Here is a 23,922-nt window from a genome sequence, read left to right as displayed (position 1 = left end):
GCCGTGTCCGTGCCCGGGCTCTCCCCCAGACAGGTTTACACCTTCTTTTCCCTTCCTCCTCCCCGCGGTCTCTCCTCCCCGCTTCTGGCGCTGGCAGCGGTTTTGCAATGGAGAACACGATCGGCGCTCGTCGGGCGAGGGCGAGCGGCTCCACCCAGGCGGGCGGGCGGGAGCGATGCGGATGGGGGAGCAGCGGGGTCTGCCCGGCCGGAGGAGCCGGGCCCGGGCCGGGGCTGCCCCATCGCCCGCGGCGGGAACTTCGCTCGGCGCCCTCGCAACGCGGAAACGTTAACGGAATCAAATAAAAATAATAACAGGTTTTTTTTAAAGCACGGTAGAAAGGAGGAAAAATGGCCATGCGTGCATGAGGTGTGTGTAGCCTGTGGATGGTCCTCCTGTGCCGCGTGTAAGCAGGGATGGTTTAATGAGGAGCGGCCTGAGGCTCCTAAATGAGAGGAGTGGTGATCAGCAATAGGCTCCTTATTTAAAGAAGCAGTGAGCGGAGTAAGGGGAAATAAGAGGGTGTAGATATGTACATTTCTCAGACATCGCTTCTACTACAAGATGTGTTCTTCAGCTGCAGGCTCAGATTTTTTAGGGACGATTTGCCAGCTTTTGTCCCCTCTTCTCTGAGGTGCTATGTGCGGTCTGCTGTTGCCACTGCTCTTTCTAAGCATTAGTTAATAGTCCTCTCCGGAGGATTTGTACCAGCTGATACATTTACAGTATGAAAACCACAGGGGTATCTAATACAAGCATCTCATTTCCTGCAGGAAACAGAACAGTCATACTGCAGGGCTTTTTTTTTATGGTCTGAGCAGAGGGCTTATTTGGCCTCTTAGCTGTGCTCATAAATATCTGTTTTCTGTTAACATGAAAATACTGATTTGCTTTTGCATTAGCTTCTTTGCCTGTTCTCGTAAAGTTGCATGGCACAGAGTTTTGGTGCTTATCTAAGTGCATTTCAGATTTGGGGTAACTCCTACATCTTTACATCCTTCTTTATAAAAACTCTGTTTCTGCTTTACTGGATTCCTTCATTCCTCTTGGCGTGTAAGGGGAGGAGGAAATATGAAATTCAGCAGTGGACAAAAGGTATGCCAGAACTGTAGTGCTCGGTTTCCAAAAAACAAATAATGGGCTTTATTATTGCCCATAAAATACCAGCTTGTAGGATACTAGTGCAGCTGGTAGAAAGGAAGGAGGAAGAAGACGTAATTTGTGCTGTATAGAATTATTATTAATAGTAGTAGTGGTAAAATGTTTCTTCTGATTCTTGAACTGTTGCAGTAATTAACTCTTTGATACACCTGTTTTAATGAAATATTGAAAATGTTAATTATTTTTTTTTTCTTCCTGAAGCATCTGTTTTGGCTAGTATGGCTGCAAGAAGGCAGAGATCCCATTTGGTGGCCTTTCTCTGGAGAGCATTGTCATTGAACAAAAGAATTCTAACAAGTAGATACTGTGTGTAGTCTATAACATAGGTGGTTGTCATAGTAAACCATAGCAGTAAACAGCTGTTCAGAAACAATGACATTTGAAAAATAAATCATCTCTGACCTTTGGCTCCCTAAAAGAAATTCAACACTCCTAAGACTCCCTGTGTTGAATTTTTTAAAAAATCATTGTCAAAATAAAAAAAGAGACCCTTGATCTCTGTTTTGCTGGGAGGAAATGTTGGATTATTGTTTCAGGCCTTGCAGATCAGGGCTTGACTTAAATGTTTCATTTGGATGTAGGGAGAGCTGCAGGTGCTTTGTATTGTTTTTGAAAGTAGTGGAAATGCTGCTGTAGATAATGGGAAATAATTTAGAGTAGGGAAGGGTTTATTTGTCAGAGAAGGAGTAAACCGAAACTGCATTGCACAAGGTAATAGGTTTCAGTCTCACACAGAGGAAAACACTTAAATATACACAAAGGTCTTTTAGAATAAAGAATATTACCAGCCTTATATTTTATAGCATTTCAAGTTGTAAATGAGTGGATCCCTGCCCCTAAGGTCTTCCTGGCAGAGTGAACCTGAAAAGCGTACCTTTGCTAGAGAGAGGAGGAATATTTCTGTACATCAACATGGAGGAAATGCACAGCAGAGGCGAAATGGTGAATGCAGTGACAGCACAGCACCATCACAGAACAAACAAAGTTGAGCAACAGCGTTGGCGTGGGCTTTGTGTTTCTTTTTTTAAACACAAGTTTGTAAATAATAGCCTCATTTTGGCTTGTCCTTGTATATGTCATATGTTTACTGGGGCAAGTTTAGAGGATATTATTGAATTTTGAGAGAAAAATACAGTATATTTTAAGGAGCTACCGTTAGATATCAAAAGGGTATGCAAATAAATGCACTAATGTAAGAATACTAAGAATCCTTAGAATCTAAGTAGTATATTAGAAGAGAAGCTTATAAATGTTTGAAAATGACCTTTCCTTAAAAGCACACTTACTCTTTTATTATGTCAGATGAAAACAATCAGCTTTGTGATGAGCTGTGCATATCAGTTACCAAGATATTATGAAGTCTCAAAGGCTTTTCATAGTGTATGTTGGTAAATACCTCTCAGAGAGCCTGTTCTTGCCTGTTACAGCTCACCCCAACTAATGTCTCGTGGTGCACGTGATGTTTTGACACTCTCCCCTAACCTACATTCGGGAGCAGTTAATGTGTTTTGTCATAAGCAGTGATTGTGAAAGGGAGGGTGTGCAGTGAGTGCTCAGATCAGCTCTCAGTCTGTGCCTCCCCCATAAATAGGTGTGTAGGTATCAGGTGGCTGGAGCTAAGGTGCTGGGGCTTTACTGGTGCACTGGAGTAACAGCAGACATGCTTTGGGTCCATTTGTTTTTCTTCTTATGAAAGAAGAGCCCACATAAAATGGAAACTGGCTTTCCATCACAGCTGACTGTTTCTTGCTTAACATCCACTTTAAAAATACAATAAATTGATTGATTGTTGAATTGATTATTGGGTTATGTATTATTTGTAGGGGGGTTTATTTCCATTTCTTTTTATAAGGGAAGTGTTCATCTGTGCAGAATTCTTAGGATGCTTTTACTAACCCTGAGATGAAGTGGTGGGTTTTTTAAAGCATATTTATTTATTGAACATATTTGCAGGGCTTGGTCAGAGTTTCGTAGCTTTGGTTTCTGTCTTGTTTTCTGTTTGGTCTTTTTTTCTGCAGAATTGCAGCCACCTCTTCTGCAAGGCTGCTTTAGCTGCTGATTTCCTAGAAACTGTAGAAACATTACAAATCACTTTATAGAAGCAATTTACATTCTCATTTGCTGTCTCACATTTTAAACTATTTTGTGAGTAAGTGAGGTGAAGGGGAATTGGCTCTAAACAGAATGTTAGCCATTGTGGTATAATTAAGGCTCATGTAATGTTGAAGTAAGCTATAAACTGATTTTTTTTTCCCAGATAGCTGTTGTCTTCTAACCTCTGACTCCTATTTTTCCCATTTACCCTCACTCCTGGTTGCTATCCTAACTTTGGATGACTTTCTCAAGCAGAACACATTCTTTTACACTTCCCTGCTAAATTGAAACTGAAAGTGGTCTGAGTAAAAGCTTTTCTGTTCAACAGAAACTGAAAGTGATGATATAGGGATGAAGGCAGGGGAAAAAGAAATAGTGATTTTCTTCACTTAAAAGGTACTGGAACTACTTATGTGATATTTAAGTACTGACTTGATAGTGAAATTTAGATATGTTTAGTGATGTTCATGTACAAAAGTATAGAAAACATATAAAAAATGTAGTTCCTCTGAACTGATGGAAATCAAACACAAAGATGCCTTGTCAAGCTTGGGAAACTCCTACACAGGAGAGCCCAGAAAGCTCAGAAGTGTGCAACAAGAGTAATGGGTTTTTTTCTTTTCCTAACTATGCACCAAATTACTTTTGTCAGAAATGAATTTTTTGTGCAAAGAGAGTTTCTATGGCTTTTAGACTGAAATTGCAGTCTCATATATGTTCTGCATCAGAAATCCTGAAGTTCATCATGCATCCTCAAGCCAATTTTAAATCTTAAACCTAATGAATTTTATTTTGAAAATAACTTTAACTTTTATATGGTGTCAACTCATGCTTTTTGATAGATACCTGAATATAGTTTAGCTTGATGTGGTGATGCCTTCCTTGTGTCTGCATAAGGTTGAATGCTTGAGGTGTTTTTCTGTTACCACCAGAGAGGACTCCTTCCCTGGTCTGTAAGGGAGCTTGGCATATTTAGGATCCTTACAGCCAGCTATTTCTAACATGGAGATAATGCACAGATCATTGGTAGGAACAGAGATCTTCAGGACTTTGGAATCCTGGGCTGCAAATACTGAACAATGTAATAATGCAAAAGCGTTTTATAATCCCTAATACTTTGCGTAATTTGCAATGTCTTTTCTGAAGCTCTTCTGCTTTTGTTGTAACTTCACAGGAAGTGGGATATGCACTCCTTGCGCAGAAGGAAACAAGTGGGCAGGAGTCATAAGGATATTTGGGACCAGTGCTTAACTTCGAGGGAGTTTTAAGTGTATTGAAAACAATCCCTGACTTGCAATCCTTAGCTTTTCTTTCTCTGTAAAATAAAAATTAATTATATTTATCCAATAGTTATGTGTTTTAACTTATTTCCATTCTTTGATTGATTTTGCTTATCTTGAATCACTTGATATTTAAGAATAAACAACTAAATCATTTTTCCCAGTGTTAAGTGTAGTAATACTGGGATGCTTTAGGTGCTGTGGAAGGGTGGGTTCTGCAGCTGTTAACTAGAACTTTTGGTCATTTTTGGTCATTAGGCAAGTTTTGTGTATCAGTGTGTATTCCATGAATCTTCTTGGAATGCAATGTCTTAGCTAAGCAAACTTTGGAAGTATGTTATGGCATGTTAAGGTCCCATTACCACTGCAGCTTTTGACTGCTGAAAATTTGAGGAGTAGATAAAGCTCCTAGATTTTAATCTTCGTTTTCCCTTCTCACCCCAAACAGTTTAGAAGAAGTATATTGCTACTATGTTCATCCCTTTCCGCTGCCCAACCCACACACCCAATTGCTTTTTCTTTCATTTTTGACAGTGCGCCTACAAATTTGGGGAAACACATAATGGTGGGGGCTTGTCCTACAGTCATGGCTTCCCTCAGCTTTTTCAAGTCAGGTACCATTTGAGCTTGTAAAGTTGAATTAAATTTTTTTAAGGTTTTTTTTTGTTTGTTTGTTTGTTCTTCCCTTTTTGCTTTTTTTAAGCAGCAGTCTGTCCAAGCTGTGGCAGAAACCTGGCCTGCCTCCTGCTTACCAAGTTTAACTTTTTTGATAGTTATGTTCTAGAAATGTTCTAGAAACATTTTGCCTTTGTTGAGTGGTGTGGAAGTGATTCTTCTCTGTGGATTCTTGAATAGCAGTAGAGAAACAAGATGGCATAAATAAGATAACAGAGGTATTGCTTATTCTCACGTAAAAGGGATAGAATTTTATGACTTATGCAGGATCTGGAGGAAATGCAGCCTTGTATCTGGCCTGTGCACATCCTATTTATGCTTTTTCCAAGAGTGGATAAGCATGTTAAGTACACTGACTAGTATATTTCATATTATCCCTGTAGCACTGTATGAATGTGCATTTGAAACTCCTGTGTCTTGTGATTTCTCTGCACATGAATATTAAATTAAAGTTTAATAACTTAAAGCCTTGTGGAATAAGCTCTAGGAAGAAAGAAATGTGTGCTGTTGTGCTGACCAGAATAGGTAAAAACTCCTTAAGAAAGGATTTATTATTTTCTTTTTCTGTGTTCTTGTGCAGAAGATGAAAAAATCTGAGAAAAAGCTGCCAATTAATGTCTGTAACATAAGACGCAACATCAATCACCTGTAGTGGAACATCTAGGCTGATAAGATCCCTTTGAAGTAAAACTTGAATTGCGTCCTCAGAATCTGGTATTTTATGTTTCTTTGGTTTTAAACTTAGGTTTGAAGAATTATAAATTCCACTTATGTTTAAGGTAATGTTAGGTTTCGAGAATAATAAATTTGTCCTTTTGAAAATACTGTTACTGTAGTAAGTCAGCTCCAGGTAGAATTATAAATTCTATGCTTTTATCTTTATTTTAGAGAATTTACATCCTGTGGGAACGACATGCATTTTGCAGCTTAAAGCTGTTTAAAAGTAGAAGGGTTTTTTTTTGTATTTAAAAGTATTTAAAATAAAAAGGAAAAAAAAAAGAAAAGTTTTGCACTTTTTCTATGATACACTATACACTTTTAACAGTTTCTTTTAAGAGGACTTAATTCCTTTAAAGGGCAAAAATAAAGCTCTTCTCAGCAGTTAATCCAAGAAAATTATCTAGTTGGTCTTCAGAAAATGAGACCATTCCTTCTGTGATTTGGGTTCGTGTATGCAATGGAGATAAGTAGCAGGCTGAAAATCATCTGTACTAAAAACACAACAATAAATTGAGTCCTCATTCTCTATGGGTATCATTTCCTAACCCTCAGCCTCTTTTTCTTAATTTGAAAGTCTGTACTTTTTGATACATGTAATTTGCTCTGTGTTTAATTTGTATCTGTAGATTAAAATGGAAAAGGAAGAGTTGTATTTTTCCATCATGAAGAGTGAAGGTTATGTTAACCTGCCAGAAGTGTGAACACAGATCCTTAGTATTGTGTGCAAGTGTAATTTATATTAAGCAACTTAATCTTTTCTTGAAAACTGTTGTGAGTGTTGCTGAGACATTGCCAACTCTGCTATGCTGCAACTCTGTGAACTACAGGGAATTAATCATTCTGTATCTTGGAGTAAATGCAGAATGCACTTCATGGTGTTAGGCAGTGCCTTCTTCAGAATCATCTTGATTTTCACATGTGGAGGGCAAAACTACAGCAAAAGCAAGGTGTTTTTTTTCCTTAAGTGAAAGCACTCTTTCCAGGTTCATGCTTGAATTGATTTCGTGTGTTGATTGTAGAATCATTTTCTATTCCAAATGATACTTTATCACATAGAGGTGTGCTCATCTGTCTGTGTGTGCACATGGCCACTCAAGTTCTTGTAAAACTGAGGTGATTGCTGTGGAGTCCAGGTGAATAAACCAACCACAGAATATGTGCTTGGATTATGTCCTGGCATATCTCATAGCCTTCAGTCTTCATAGGCATAGGGCAAGTGTAATGGATTCTGTAACAAGATTGCTTTTTTTCATCCTTTGACTCTCTGGACGTCTGAATTACAAAACAGACCTGTGGTGTTATCTTCTGCCTGTTCTGAGCTTCCTGTGTTTGTCTAATTCACTGTCTAGCAGAGACAGGAACATGATATTAAGCACTTCTAATGTGTCAGCCATTGCAAAGATGTATATAAATTTTATGTTCTTTTTTAAACTATAAACCCAAAATGCAGAAGAATAATTTGTATAAAGGACATACACAGAATTAAGCACTTCATAATCTGAAAAGATATGATTAAAGAGTTTGGGGGAGGTTTTGGGTTTTTTTGATTTTTCTAAGGTTTTGGTAGGGGTTGGTTTGTGTGCCTTTTTTTTTTTTTAATCAAATTTTTAGGTAGGCAAAAGGACTGTCTAAGTGGCGGGATGCTGTGGAAGGTATTTACATCTCATGATGTGTCTGCTTTAATTTAATTTAGTCATTTCACCGCCTAATACTAAAAAATGAATAAATTTTAAAATTCCTTGATGTGTGGGAGACATTCTTCTGCTTCAGCTGTGCTAAAGAACCTCATAGTGCATTGTCAGTCTGGTACTGTTAGGTGTGGTGCTGTGCAGCCTGGTCATGTATAAAGAACCAGGAAAATGGCATGAAGGACAGGCTATGACTTAAGAGGGCTTTCAGATCCTTTTATTCATTGGGTCTACTAACTTGTGAGCGTGGCTGAAGACAGAAGAGTTCACTGTTTTTGCTTTTATCCCTTGAAAAATATTTCCATGAATGAAAACATATGGGAACTACAGGACAATAATTCTGGTTTAGTTTGAGTAGTTGATCTTCCTTTGATTTAACATTTTGAAAAATGAACAGAAATCGCAAATTCTTTAGAGTATTTTCTCACGCTCGGGATGGGATGAGTGGAACAAAAATACCCAACCAACCAAGAAACCACCCATCTGTCATGTAAATTCTGATAGCATTGTTTTGTTTAACAGAGCTCTACTTCAAATTCATATTAACCTGGACTGGCCCTGCAGGTGAAATAGCACTGAGAGGGGAACACAGGCTTTTGACACTTAGAGAAAGACTTGATAACAAGCTGTATTTAAATAACTGCGAATGCATCATTCCTTTTGGAAATGTATTTTTCTTCTTAATTTTTCATTCTTTCTGTGGTTCTTCAGTGTTGGAAATTTTCTTTTGCCTTAATGGAAGACTAATAGAGAAACACTAGAGTTGAGTTTGATGTTGTCCTTCCAGATCAGGAGCCATATCAGTCCCTATTGCTGCTCCCTCAGACTTTCTTATTCTGTTCATTGTAACATTGTGAGCTTCTTTGTTCAGTAGTGTCTTTCCAACTTGGTTACTATTGAAACAGTACAGTTGGTGTCTTGTTCATTTTTAGATTTTGGGTTTTTCTAAAATGAGGAGAATACAATAATATTTTAGAGGGCTGTATATTCACTGTGAGGGCCGCCGCCTTCTTAACTCTGTGCATAGAGGTAAAAATGTTTGCTCAGCAGAGGTGAGGGGAAAAGAACAAAAAACTGCTTGCAGTGGTGTTTGGCTTGTGATATGCAAAACTCTCCTCTGTCAGGCAGTCCTGGCTCCAGGTGTATGTCAGCTATTGAACTACCAGCAGTGGAAGAAAAACTGTTTCACAGAAAAGCTGAAATGGAGAGAGTAGTTTTTTGATACTTGAAGTTGCTCATAATTTAATGCAGAAAGGATCACCTGAAGAGCACTCGACTCCCTATCAACTGCCATTTGGCAGTAGTCCTTGTCTAATTAAAGCAGATTCACAGATATGTGATCTTTCTGCCAGGGACTGAATTAATGCTTTCTAATATGTCAGGAAAAGTTAAAGCAGTGCAGTAAAAGGTCAAACAGCCTTTCAGATGTGCTGGAGAGGAATTTGGAGGGTGGGCAGGGAAGATGGGACTATTTTTTCGTGCTGCTTCATGCTAAGTACCACTGCTTGTGCTCCTGGTCCAGCTGTTTCAGAAAAAGCAGATAGAAGCTCTGATGCTCTGAAGGAGAATGAGAAGTTGTTCCACACTTGGTCTGATTCCCTATACAGTGTTGAAGAGCAGGTACATGTTCATACCTTGTTCTGCTCCAGGGGGAGGCCGTGCATCTTAATGCCACAGTTTCTCTGGGTTTGTGTGCATTGGTTGTGTGAGCAGTGTCACAATCTGCCAGGGTTCTGCAGCACCTCCTGTTCTAGTACATGTAGATTGTGTGCAGGACGAAACAAATACATAACCTTCTCAAGCTGAAACAGCGTAAGATCAGTACATCCTACTGTGCTGGCTGCCACTGAAATGTAACCTCTTCTGAGTGACACTGTTTCCCTTAAGATAAAGATGGCTGGCCAAGTCTGGGAGCAAAAGTTTTCTTTTTGTTTTTCTGTTCCTACCCTTACTCTTAAAAGTAAGAACTTCTGCTGTTTTGAGATTGTTGGTGGAGGTTTTTTTTTTTAATTTGTATTCTGTATCCTGATACCCTGATAAAAGATAATTAGATAACCTGATTAAAGAGTAATTAGAAACTTGAATTAATTGGCTGTTCACATAATGTGCAAAGAAATGTTGAATTAATCTTTCTTAATCTTGTGTTGGACAAAAATAATTTGAAGATATATACTGAGTCCCACATAAATAAATAGCTTGTTTTGAGTTCAGTTCTTTATTGCCTAACACAATTCTCTCTCTGAATTTAGGCTGATAAAGACTTTGGTATTGGTAGCTGCTTAATCAGCTTGAGGTAAGCAATCAGACAATGGATCAGACTTCAGGAGTTTATGAATAATTAGGCTAAAGTCCAGAAGTGACTAGTAAGATTTTTTTCATTTGACTATTTATGTAACCAAGATATCATTTCATTTCCTCATAGTCTCTGTGCTCTGAACTCATAGCTGCTTGAATTTGAACATGAATATTACACTATTACTCCATACAAAGTGTTCAAGCGGTGTTACTGTTTTGAACACTACTTCAGAATAGGACACACTGTTCCACCCAGCCACTTCAGCTTCTACTGAGAGCTGGAATTCAATACTATGCTTGCTTTCTCTGTCTTGTTTTCTATCTGTAACTCACATAGTTGCTCCATTCCTTGAAAGAAAACAGTCTGGAATATATTCTTTAAAAGCTAAATGTTCTCATCACCTATTGCTGTTGTCTGACTGTTTTTTCCAATGTGTCTGAAGTGGGCAATGCCTGCTTTAATGGTGTTTGTATTTCTTTTCTGCAGGAAGCATTGGTTTTATTTTTTGAATTTGTTTATCTGACAATTCATAATTAGTATTTATCCAAGGATTTCTGAAACTGGCCTATAAAAATCTTTGTACTCTGCTTCTAGAGATATGACCTTGCAGTGGCTCATGTAAGACTATTACTTGATTGTACCAGTTTTATCATAGTTGCTGTTCTCCTGCTTGTCCACACTTGACTCTTTTGATAAGCTGGCCTTATTCACAATGATAGCTTTAATTAGTGGGTAAAAGTTTACTGTAGCTAGTTGATGGTTCACACTTCATTCTTGAAATCCATGTATTATCTGATTCCTGATTCAGCTTAAAATGTGTTGTATCGATTGTTTGCAGAGTAACATCAGGCATATGTGTGCTGCTTATTTATAATACCAAATTATATTGACATAAGCCTTCAACTTAATCAACTGTGTTTGCTATCAATATCCCTCAGATATTTATTATTAATTAGGCAAATAACTTATTACTGATTCATTGGCATTAGTTAGTAGATACAAGTCCTGTGCTTGATGGAATGGGATTTTTCTCAAACTGTGTATAATCTAAATAATGAGATCTTATATCTGGAAAAACCTTGATTTTCTGATGCCTTCAGGTTATCTCACAGAGTAACAGTAAATGGGATTGACATTCCTTACGCCGTTATCTGTTGTGATTTGCAAGGCATGTTCAGATCCTTCTTGTAGAGAGTTATCCTGTAAATATTGAGAAAATAACTGTTTAGATCACGTTGTGAAGACCAAGGGCAAGAATCTCTGTTTAAAGAATTAATTGTGTTGACACACAGGACAATTTGCTGTTACCGTTTTAAGGTAAAAAAGCTAACTTGACATTTCTGAGTGACTATGAATGTTTTTGTTAAACAGTGAAGCTGATAAACCACGTCTTGGTCTAGCGTGGTGCAGAAGAGGATGCTGCTATTATGATTTCTTGTAAAACAAATCATTTTGTTAACTTGAGATACTTTAGAAACAGCAGTACTTTGCTCAGACCTTTTCATCTCTGTTATGTAGTCTGGTTTTAGGGTATTGGAAACTGTTCTGTCTTTTTCTTAACAAAGAAACCAGATGCTTATTTAAATTTATGTTTTCAACAACCTGAAAATGCTTTATCAAGATGAAGTACTAGGCCAGTTAAATACTTATTGCTACTACAGACCAGCACAGGAGAAAAAAGATAATCTCATGATGTTGTGTTTTTTGTTTCCTTCTTTTATTTGTAACTGACTGTGGTCCAGAAGTGTCTTCTGTACTATGTTAGGTCTTGCAGGCAAGTGCTTGGACCTTTTATGAATGCTGTGTTTCAAATCAGCTGACTCTTGTTACTTTTTGCCTTCTTTGTTTGTCATTGAAAAATTACTTACTCAGATTTTAAAACAATCTTTATCATAAAGGAGGCCAAGTCAAAAGGTAAAGCTCTTAAATTCAAGCATTTAGTAAACTAATACTTTCATTTTAGGTCAGGTTTTTGGTGGCATTTTTTTATAGTAGTTAGGAAGGGTAACATCTGTTGCAAAACCTGATTATTGCCAAAATTCTGATATGTGTTGCATGTAGGAAGTCAATTCTTACTCTAACCTTTTGCTAAAATAAGGGAAGTCTTCTTACCTTCATTGTCCTTTTCTTTATTAATAGGTATTTGATTGATGAATTAAAGTCTCTCTGAACACATTGGGGTAGTCTCGTTTTTTAACTCATCCTAAACATGTACTAACAATTATCTCAGTTCATAAAATACCTGACCAAGTTTGTCATCCCGTCATAGACAGTATGGGTTGATTGATTCTGAGGTGTACACATTTTTTTGAGAGCATCAGATGGCTTGAAAACCTTTCTTGACCCCCATCCCTGATTGACAGTGTATTTAACATTTCAAAGGGTAGCTCTTCCTCTGTGGGTGTTCTGATAAATGTGACACTGACTGGAGCCCAGACTTCTAGCATTTTAATTAACTCTTCACACAGGGACCCTTCCTGTGGAGAAAACATGCATTTTCTTTTAAAAGAATTTCCAGAATAGATTGTGAGCATAAACTGTGGAGGAGGAAAATTTACTTGCAAGTATAGGAGCATTTGTGTTTCTGATTTTGCTGTAGTATATAAAGATCTGAAATCCTAAGTTAGTGTAATGTGGAAGTACGTAAAACACATGCTTTTACACTAAAGCATAGTAAGTTTTGCTGTGACTGCAGGAATCCCAAATGTGAACTTTATTTTGTAGTATCATCAGTCTGGAATTTACTGCTTAATTTGGAGGAGGAAGCTGAGATCCAGAAGCATGGCAGAAAATTTTCTTGAGTGCCTGATTTCCCAGTTTGGTTTTGGCACATGTCATCAAAAGTGCGTCAGAAGAACTGAGTTGTTCTGTCTTCTACCAACTTCACTTGGAGTCAAATGGTCAGCACTGATGAAGACTTACAAAAGTGTTTTGTTTCGCAGTCTGAGTGTATCAATTCCTTCAAGGAGAATATTCTTAATTTTTGTTGTAGTGGTATTTTTGACACTTTGTACTTGGCTCAGTCCTTGAATATGTATTTAAGTGATGTTAATAAATTAATTCATTTTTTTATTTTGAGTTGAATTTCTAAGGGTACTCTTATTCTTAGCCCTAAAACTGCAGTATCTTTCATGAAGCCTATAGAATGCAGCATGTAACTTCTGGCTCAACAGCAGGATGCTGAAAAAATGAGGGTAGATTTCAGAACAACAGATTTATTAAAATATTGACAGAAACACTTTGCTTGTTTTCCTAATTTTCCCTTCAGATCATAAGTATCCATTGGTATTCATGATGGAAAACTTTAAGCTGGGAGATTAAAACATAATAGAATCAGCTGGATAGTGTCATATAATGAATATCATTAGGAAGACTCAACTATAAGGATCCGTTGGGTTTAACTGAAGCCAGACTGTCAAATATACATGCAAAAGTTGGGCATTCCATCATGAAGGATAACTGTCCAAACTTTGGTACATGTGGTTATTTCAACACGTGTTTTGTTGTCTTGTGTGTTCCTTTCTGTGTTCTTCATTTTATTTTCATTCCTTACGGCATAGAATAAATAATAGTAAATGTGTGACATGTTGACTGTATGTAATTTTTTTTTTTTTATGTGGAATAATTCTTGTACTGTATACAGAAGTCTTTAGTGTCTAGTGTGGATTTTTCCAAGGAGTGAACCACTGATATATTTCCTCTTGTTCAGATGGAAAATCAAAGTAGAGGTGGATTGTTTTCAAATTTACATATGATCTAATTTTCAACTATTAGTTTAGATGTCTACAGCCTGGCCTACTTCTAAAACTGTTGTGGAGAGCTGTTAAAATAAGCTGCTACCTTTGGTGTCCAAATTATTATGTTGATATTTACTCTAATTTCTGAAAACTGCTTCTCGAATTAAATAAATTGCATCTTGAAAGTGGAGCAACATCGCAATAATGCTGCAGCTGCATGACCTCCTCTGCTGGTTACACATCCAAGATGTGAAAGCCTGGCCGTGAAGAAACTGAACTTTCTGGTACTGTTTTTATGTCCCTATGCCACCATGATTGTCTGGGCCTCTCAGACTCTTGTCAGACAGGTTCCCTGTCTTGACAGCATGGAAATGTCTTAAAGATTGCACACAGTTCCTGGCTTTCCTGTGTACAATCTCCACTTCTAGTGCAGTGGAAATTGCTGACTGGTAGCAACTGTTGGTGTCCTCCTGTCTCACTTCAGATAAGCATGAGAGGCAGTGTACTGGAGGGTGTCTTGGCAGCAGCATGCCAGCTTGGGAAAACTGCCCCATGTTGCAAAGATTATCAGACTGCATTGCTGCTGCAGATTTCCATAACTGAAAAGTCTCCATCAGACCAGCTTTGGCAGCCAGAGGCCAAGCAAAGAATGAGTCCCTTACTGCACCAAGTAAAAGGTCTCTGAACCTAGACAGAGGGACAGCTACACTCCTCTGAGGGAAAACTTTGTCCCTGCCCCTTGATGCTAATGCATGACAAGAGTGCATGGGAAAAAATTTAGGCAGAAGCTCATTGTTGCAGTCAGTAATCTGATTTACCCAAGATACAGCAAATTCTTAGTTAATGAATTGGAGGTTACCAGGATTTTCTTGTATGGTCAAGTTGCTGCTTCATGCTCACTGCTTAGGTTTACCTTCTCTGGTCATAGAAGTGCTTATGTAGTGGTAAAACTTTTATTACAAAGCTTCTGTGTAATTATTAGATCTACCTTTTTACCTTAGAAAATGTGTGCAACTGTAAAAGTAACACTTCACAAATATTTCTGTATGCAGTACAAGTTATTGAACATGTCATTAGTGAGCTTGATAACAGTTTAGATTGGAAATCCTGTATTCCTTTATTGGAACAAAATGGGATCCAAATCCCATTCAAAGTATGATGCAATTTTATCTTACTATTTTAGATCACACACCTGTTCTGTTCCTCAGTGCTTGTCTTCTACCTGTGGTACTATGCCAGAACTAATGAATTCTTTGGGATCTTGTCTAAACTGAGGTCAGTGTTGGATAAACCATGTCAGTAATTCAGAAAAAACTGAGTCGCAGGGTGTTGTAACTTCCAGCTATTGCTGCTTGCTCTAAAAAGCCAGTGAAATTACAAAGAAGGTTCAATAACTTGTTTATAAATACAGAGTAAATTAGTAAATTTAAGTTTAGAATTTGAATGATTGTCTAAGCAGATACTGTGTTCTCAAAATGAAGCTGTGATACTCAAAGCTGTCTCCACCTGCATTCTAGTTACCTGGTTCAGGTGTGAAGAATGATGCTGCTGAATAGGAAGGGATTTGTGTGTGTGACCTGCCATGCAGTGAAGCAAACTTCTCTGTGGCAAGAAGAGGCATAATGGTTCTTGTTTCTCAAGGAAAACTGTATCAGCCTCATAGCTGAGCCAAATGTCTTCTTACACCAGTTTCCCCAGTTTAGAGGTACTATTCTATCACCTGTGTTTGCTCTTTACTCACCATTTGCTTTGCCCTGAATGAAGCAGGATTCTGTAGCTAAACTGCCATGGCTTATCCCACAGCATGATTAGAACTGTTAATGCTGTCTTTGCAATTTGGCAAATTGGGAGTAAACTGGGAAAGGAAACTTGCGGTTATTTCATTTTGAAGGCAGCATGAATTTTATTTTTTTTAAACTTGGGGGCTGCGTGATGGTTAATTTCAAGGTCAGCTCATGAAATACCATATTCATACATGATGAAGCTTCCGGACAAGACAGAGGCTGGTCTAGCATTTTTATAATGGTAACTGCAGACTGAAGTAAATTCTCAGATTCCTAATGGCTCTTTATTAAAGAGTTGCAAACTTGACATGGCTTAGTAGATGTTCTTTATCAGTTTCCACATCTTGTCTATGAATGAGAATATGCAAAAGTCAGGTTTTGTTTATGGGTGTTTATTTTTCAGGCCCATATATTTTCAGTCATCTTCTGCCAGATGTAAGTTAAAACTTCTGCAAGATGTTCTCCCCACTAATGGTAGGAAATAGGTCCTTTTGGAAAGCCAGGTGGTCTTTAAGAGCACTTTGATGGAGTGAGGTGCACTGGATTGGCACTCATCACACCCTGTTACAGTAGAGACAGATGATGGAGCACTGTGGCTTTGCCCCAAAAAGGCTGGTGCAGTTTTCATAGATACAGGGATGTGAAGGCAAGTGCCAAGGACTTTATGTTAGATGATATCTCACTGTGTAATACCCACAAGTTAGACTCACAACACTGTTAACTCCTTTAAATATTTCTTAAGCTATTTTGTGACATTATATGAGGAAGGCTTTCTTGCATCTCAAGTCACAGATAAACCCATTGCCACCCAAGCAGTAATTGCAAAGGTCACTGTGAATAGTTTTAGTGGAGATGTATTCTACAGGCTGCATTCAGGCTTTGTAGTTAAAGAGCAATAACTGGTTTAACTGTAGACATGGCAACAGCAACTCTGAAGATATTTGTCAAAGTTTATTAAAGCCTGTGCTTTAATTTTCTTCAGTTTCCCACTCCCACCATGCCCTGCTCCAGTTTACACCACATTTGGGATGAAATGCATACATTTCTGTGTTGATGCTTGGGTGGCAGATAACAGACATGCAATTCAGTTATTTCCTTCCTGTCTCACAGTTTCTCCAACTTGGCCATTTTATTGGAACCTCTTATGTGGAGAATCTTCTCTAGTTGAAGATAAATACTGAAGACATTGAGAGCTTTAAAACCAGTTCATGTACCCTTCATGTTTTCCACAACAAGGAGGGAGGGTGACTACCCCTGACTTAGTGTAAATGGTTTGAGTGGTGGCAGCATCCAGGGTTACTCAGGATTACCCTAGGTCAGCCTCACCCTATTTTTCTTGTAAACCAGTAAGTCTCACCAACTTTGTCTTAGACAAGACTGGTGTTGATTCAAGGTGCATCTGATTCTTCTTTTGTCAGTTGTTCACGTTTCATCTCTTGAGCTTTCCTCCTATTTTTGGGTTGCCAAACGCATCAGACATAGGTGAGATCACCTTTGCTCATCCAGAAACTTAGTTACTTAGACAGACCCTCGTGCTGACTGGTGCCTATGCTGCCCTTCTGATACCCTGGTTTGAATCTCCTACAAGTGATGGGATTCACTGAAGGAGTTATCCATTCTTTAGAGATTGAGAGATTCTCATCTATTAAACTTTGTGTTGCAATAAATCTTAGCCAAGATGTGGTAGATGTAGATGTGATTCTAAGATCACATCACTTTTCAAGACACATGACTTTACTCTTCTGCACACACCAGTGTGTTGAGCTTGAGGAAAGCTTGAGTATAAAGTGTTCCCATAGGTTCATCCTTTTTCTTTTTGAGCAATGTGATGTGCACATTTACAGTACTGGTGAGCATATTAACTGCATACACCAGTCATTCAAAACTCATTCATAATGAGCAAATAATAAACTTTGGGTGGGTGTTCCTAACCTCATGAAATCTCCTTAAAAGGTTTTCATTAAATGCTATTTTACCTTGAATTTTGAGATAGAGCTGGTTCAAACTCAAAAAGGGATGTCAAGTTTTGAGAGAAGAAGCAAAGCTGAGAAACCTTGCCATTTCCCATGTAGAAGGGATAGCATATTATAACTGGTACCCGGATTAGGAAAGTTTAAATACAAATATTTGAGGGAATGTCATGTTTCCCTAAGGATGTTGGAAAGCAGCAGTCTGCCTTGGGACTATGAATGAATACTGTCATTACAAGTTCTTGTCTTCTCAGGGGATCACACATCCTTAACTACTACAGTTTTGTGTATATCAACTTACCAACACTATAAATAGAAATGTTCTGATGCAGGCTTGTTCTGCTACCAAAAGAGGTAGCTGAAGAATTTAAGAAAAGTCTGTCCACCCTGATAATCTATAAAATTACCAGTGCTTTGTTCTTCTGATTTAAAAGAAGTAAGATGTGCTTGTCCTGTTACATTTTGAGAAAACTAATGACTAATTGACTGCTTGAGACTTTGTTGTTGTTGTGAATTTGTGAACAGATTTGTTTATAAAAACAACATGCATGACATTTTAATGGTGATGTTAATAAAGTAGTGCTACTGTCACTAGGAGTACTGGTATCTTTTCCAAATTTTTTATGGTTGTGTGGACCACTAAGATGATTAGGAGGAAGCCTTCTCTTTCAATAAAACTTGGATGCATAAATTTTGTGTAAACATGGCAGGAGGAGTGAGAATGGTGTGGATTCTCAGCTGTAGACTCTCAGCTTAGGACATCTTAGCCAGTTTGGAGAGTCTCCCTGCTTGATTTGCCCCTGAATTCTTCCTGCTTTCACCCTTTCGTGGCTTTCAGAGGGGGTTAAGAGTGATAGGCTGGAATGCGATAAAAAACCCACAAGTGAGACTGACCAGAGAAGGGTTTGCAGTTGAGTGTTGCTCTTCACCAGGTGATCTTGAGGAATTCCTGCGTTCTTTGCATTTTGTCTTTAATCCTCGTGGTGGCAGCACACACCAAGAGAAAGGGAGCCAGCCGAGTGCTGCTGACCTTAGTTACGGTTAAAATGAGCGTGCTCGTACTTACACTTTTAGCTTTTGTTTCAAGTGAGGCAGCTCAAAAACAGAGGGTCAAAACTTCATCATCTGCAATGTCAGTTTTTATGAATTTCTGAAAGACATTTAGTTGGGAGAAATATTTCCTCTTCTCCTCTCCATCCCCCCACCAGCAGGTAAAGGCAGCATTTGTGAACATCGTGAGCAGCTGAGGAAACTTACATGGCAGGGTTAAGTTTCATTGTCAAAATGTTATCCAAAGACTATTGCAGTTTTTGAATGGTGAGAGTTTTTGTTAACACCAGCACTAGTGTCAGAACTCTTATTGTTCAAGGCACTACCTTGCTGAATTCTTTCCTAAATTTGCACACAAAGTCAGGGTCTGTCTGATGGATTCCAGCTGGAAACAGAGAGACAGTGTCAGGCATCCAGTGAAACCTATCAACACAAGACAAAGAAAGAAATACCAAATGTTAGTAATGAGGTACTGGTAACCAGATAACTGAAAACTCAATAATACACTGAGAAGTTGGCTGCAGATTTGACACTGTGCTAATTAAAGAAGGTAGATAGAACTAACTTTTGGTATCTGAAACAGCCTTTTCCAAAATAGCATCATAAGCAATTCTTTTACTGTAGACTGACTTGATAATGTGAGCGAACAGTTATTTCAGGGAGAAGTGTTGGTTTGTAAACCAGCGCAGGGATGGATTCATTTCATGTCATCTGCCTGACCTCAGAATCACACATCAGTTTCTTGAGATCTTTTTTCACCTGACCAAAAGTGTCAGCATTTGTTCTGTCTTCAGTGCTTCCTTGCCGTACTGTGGAGCTCTCATCATATATACCAATCTTGTGGAACTGAAGCCAGTATTACTGAAATTCATAAAGCACCTAGAAGGAAATAAGATAGGAAAGCAAACAGCAGTTTATATGGAAAACAGGTAAATGTGGTCTGTACACACCTTTTGCAGGACTGCTTCTGGTATCTGACCTAAAATTGTTTAACTTTAGGAACACTTTAGGTGTTTCTTACTCAAGGAGGAATGAAAATATGCTCTGCTCTGTATTCCAGTTAGAAGATTCGAGAACTGGAAAATGGGTAATATTTTAGTGAGGGCATTTTCAGTATCTCAGAAGTGGGCTAAAAGGCCAATTTAATGGCTCTACCTTGCTGAGCTGTTTAGATATAATGAACTTTAAAAGAAATACAAATTGAAGGGATAGACCATTGTGCCTATAGACATCTGCTTCTTTATCTTTATTTTAGTTAATTGCAGTCTTTTATCACTTAAATTTGAGCGCTCAAGATGGAAGTCTTTGCAGAACTAGTTATAGGACTAGAATAAATTGTTACTGTATGAGAATCAAGAAGATTCTTTGCTTCTCATTCCAGAAAGGGGATTAAAATACTACCAGGAAGAAGAACTATATGTTCTCTGTATTCATATTGGTCTTACAGGGAGCATGCATCAAGCCCAACACAAATGAAACAGGAGCATACTTTCTAATATGAGCACTTGTATACAAGCCTAAATTGCATCCGGAAGAGGGCAAGCTCATGTGTGCAGCTTTTCATTTTCAGTCATGCAAATTTAAGAGCTACACCAGAAATTATCCAGAAAATCACAGTGTTAGATCTTAAAACTACAGTGTTACTCAACAACTGGCAGATCACATTACCTTTTTCATAATACTTATTTTGCCTTCTTGCCACTGTCTCATTCAAGGAAATTTTTGAAGCTCAATAGCCTTGTTTCATGTTGTTAAATGTGGTATATTTATGAACTTCCATTACCCAAATCACTACTTGTATTGTAAGTGTTAATGATGGGATTGCTCTTTCATGTAAATATAAATATAATACAGTCTACTGACCTTCACTGCTGAAAAAGCACTATTTGATGCAGTGTGGTTATGGAACAGAGTACAAATAAATTACTCTTTCTTTCTTGGTGACTGAGATGGTTATTCTTTTCCTTTGTTCATCCTGTTAATTACACAGTGTAAAGCAAGTTTGTGGGAAAAGAACTTACATTAGACCTATCAGGATAGTTGGAAGTGGGCAAACCGTTGTGTACATAAGGATTTGTGTGTTTTATGGTCAGAGCATTGCTTTTATTCTACAACCCAATGTATTGCAAAAGCTGAACCACCTTTGAAGGAATGCAATGTGGTTGGTTTTTTCTGTATGATCAGAAAATGACTGATGAATGACTTGATACTGGGATTTTTTTTTTTCTTTGAGCATGCTGTTTGGTTTGCTTTTTTTTTGCTGAGAGTTTTGAAAAACCTTTGAAGAACTCTGCAGGGTTCTACCTGCAGGGCAACCTAAGACTGCATTCAGGAACAGATATGGTAATAGAAAATGCCCTGTTCAAGGACAGTCTGACATGCAGTGTCCTAGACTGAAAATTCAGAGGGAAAATTACAAGATGTAGGTGTTCAGAAAAGTGATTTCTAACATGAATTTTGGGAGAATTGATTTCTCTGTGAAGCACCTTGGTGCATACACTCTGTTACTTGTTCTGTAGAAGGAGCTGCTGCTTTCACTTGTGAGGTGGGAAGGGGAGTGTTGGACACTTGTGGATGCAGTAAAACTAGGCCAGCAGTCGGTGCATTTATCGAATAGTGGGGTGTTTAATGAATGTTTGGTGTTCCATGCAAAATTGAAAGGTGCAGAAAATAAGTCATAATTGCTGCAGTCATTTATAGGTACTTGTGTCTATATAGTCTTTGGAAACTATGGTTTCTGTAGATGGGCCTTAGCACTTCAGCCTTTTGTATGAAATTGCATACTTTCTTTTACTACCATCAAAACATGACTTTATTGCCCTGTGATGCTTTTATTTTAAGACTGTGAAAGGTATGTCACCTCTAATTGTTTAACAGCAGCGATTCATAGAATATGTAAGATGGATCAGATAAGAAACAATTCCCAAGTACAGTATATACTACGCAAAGAGTAATTGCTTAAGAAACAGGCTGCTTGCTTCATCTGTTATGTATTTTGCATTTAAAACTTTGTGGTTTTCAAACCACAATGTTTCAGTGGTATTGGCAACATTCAAAGACTGATATTGCTTATGGGTGGAGTAAAAAAGATTTCTGAATAAAATATTGGCAGCTGAGCCTGGCATGATTCACTTTCCAGACTAAGTAAGCAAATCCATTTTAATTGGCGTATAATGTTATGTCTTTCATCACTTACAGAGTGTTACCAAAGAGTTAAGGGCAAATACAATGATTCCCCACTTTGGTACTGTACAATAAATTGAACATGGGCACTTTTTACTTTATGGGATCTTGCTGGGCCCAGAAATAAGTTTTTGAATATATTATCCTTTCTTGTGTGGTGTTGCATGCTGAGGAAATCTTTTCAGCTGTTGAGAGCTTTGGGGAATAAAGGTCTAAACTACATCCTTCTGCAGCATGTCTGTCACTAAGTCGAAAATGCTTTTATATACAGCCATTTGACAGCATCTGTTAAGATCTCCATCACTTTCTTAGGCTATTCCTTTGGAGAGGATGAGTTGGAGTAAGTAAACAAAGATTTTGGGTCTATTTTGAGATCTCTGTATAAACATATGGTCTTCTGTGTCTTTAAGATTCTTTTAAGCATGAGTCAGGACTTTAATGTAAGAAGTGAAAATATTTTTATTAGGTGGGAGTGGTCTTGATTTAGAGTTGGAGTATTCTTTTGCCTATGGTACTGATAAATTCACTTTGTATGTCTGTAAAAGATATATATGTGGAAGTGTATTGAATATAGTAAACTAATTTCTGTTTAAAAATGTAATGAAATCCTTAAAAGCCCATCTAGCTGCATCATTTTTGAAGGACAAAAAAAATACTGACTAACATTAAAAAATCTGGTTTAGGTTATCTGTGTCACAGTCACTGAGCTCATGTCCTTTCCCCTTCCTTTTGTTAATCATTCCCTCATGAACTCCAGTCATCCATTTGGTTCCAGGAGGGATCGGTCAATTCTCCCTGAGTTAAAATGCGGGATCTATAAACTGCAGCTCTTAACGTCTGCCTTGTGTCCAGATTTTTGAGACTATGTTCCTTGTAGAAAAAAGAGGATTCCTAACCCCTGACTGAAGAGTCTTTGTAAGGCACAGCATTGTCTGTTGCAAAGAAAAAAAAATCCTGGAGAATGTCTTTTTAAAACCGTGAACATACCTACGAGTCTGCTCGTCTCTCTTCTGCTTCCCTTCGCAGCCCTCTTCTTCTATGATAAATCTGTTGGGGTTTTTCACAATCAGCACACATCATCCTGTTTTCTTTTTTTTTAAATTTTAGTTCAGTTTTCCTGCAGAGGAACTTCTCAGCTCCAGACTCTGCTTTTGAATCTTTTTTTTTGGAAGAGTGCCTTTTGCAAATCCACATTGCCCTTTGCTGGAAGTAGAGCAAGGGTAGAGCTCTACAGCTTCCTTGGCACTCCTTTGGCTGTGTTTGAATATTTGTATTTAGTAAACCATTTTGAAGTCTTGTGAGCAGGCTAGAGCACTAGAGCATAAGAGGCTGTAAGAATTAGCAACACAGGATGTTTTGAGTAATCCATCAAAATTTACCAGAACCTTTACCTTTTAGGGCATTATATGCAGTGTTCCTAAAAATGCTGTGGTTTTGTGTTTTTCAGTTATGACAGTACTAAAGCAGTCAGACTGGTTGTATTTCTCATTAATGTTGAGTCATACATTTTAATAATAGCTGTATGTTTAGAATTTCCTAGGATTTTGTACTTTCTAAAGTAAGAGTGAGGTAGGCGAATTAATCTTTAATTTGATTATGTGGCTATAGACCTCAGATAAATTTGTTAGATAAACTGCGTGTTACGAGAGTGCTGTATTTGTCTTATGTAATCATGAAGTTGCTATTAGTGCTTGTTACAAAAAAGGTATTTTAAAGACTTGATGTCTGTAGAATGAACATTCAAATAAATACATGATAAACACTGCAGGTGCTGTTCAGCAAAATGTGAAAGTCGATGAAGAAATGGTACCATTTTAATTTTTCTAGGTAAAAATTTTTCATTAAATGCCTTCCTTTTTTTCCCCTTTTTTATGACACCTCCACTTTCTTCCCCTCTCCCCAATATTATAACACATGCATTTAAACTTTTTTTGGATCCTTATAATTTGTGAACACTTGCACTATTCACACTTCCCACACTTGTCAATCTTCAGTAAAAACGCCTTCGTAAGGTAGATATTATACAATTTAAAACATAAAATCCCCTTTACAATTATTTGTTATAGCTGTCTTCAGTTTCACTTGTGTAGCAGCAGTGAAATAGTTCCCACTTACTGATTTTTCATCTTGCAGCTCTAGCAGTATCCTCAGGTCCATATTTAGCATGAGTGGCTGAGACTGGGGGAAGTGGGGGAAAGGAAGATGTCCAAGGAGCACCTGGGGTTGTAGGAGACAGCAGTGCTTCTTCATTTGACTGAGGGCGTGCTGCTTTTTTTGGTCTTGG

General features: G+C 37.9%; 1 protein-coding gene across 1 annotated transcript in view; it reads left to right on the top strand.

The window, feature by feature from the left end:
* GNAL (G protein subunit alpha L) overlaps positions 1 to 23,922 on the top strand; it is a 180,405-nt gene that overhangs the window by 861 nt on the left and 155,622 nt on the right. The gene's annotated exons all lie outside the window — the stretch shown is intronic.

This window comes from Zonotrichia leucophrys, chromosome 2, assembly GCF_028769735.1.
Source record: "Zonotrichia leucophrys gambelii isolate GWCS_2022_RI chromosome 2, RI_Zleu_2.0, whole genome shotgun sequence".
NCBI classification, from domain to species: Eukaryota; Metazoa; Chordata; class Aves; order Passeriformes; family Passerellidae; genus Zonotrichia; species Zonotrichia leucophrys.
The sequence above is the reverse complement of the archived record's forward strand: the minus strand, read 5'-3'. Positions and strand labels throughout refer to the sequence as shown.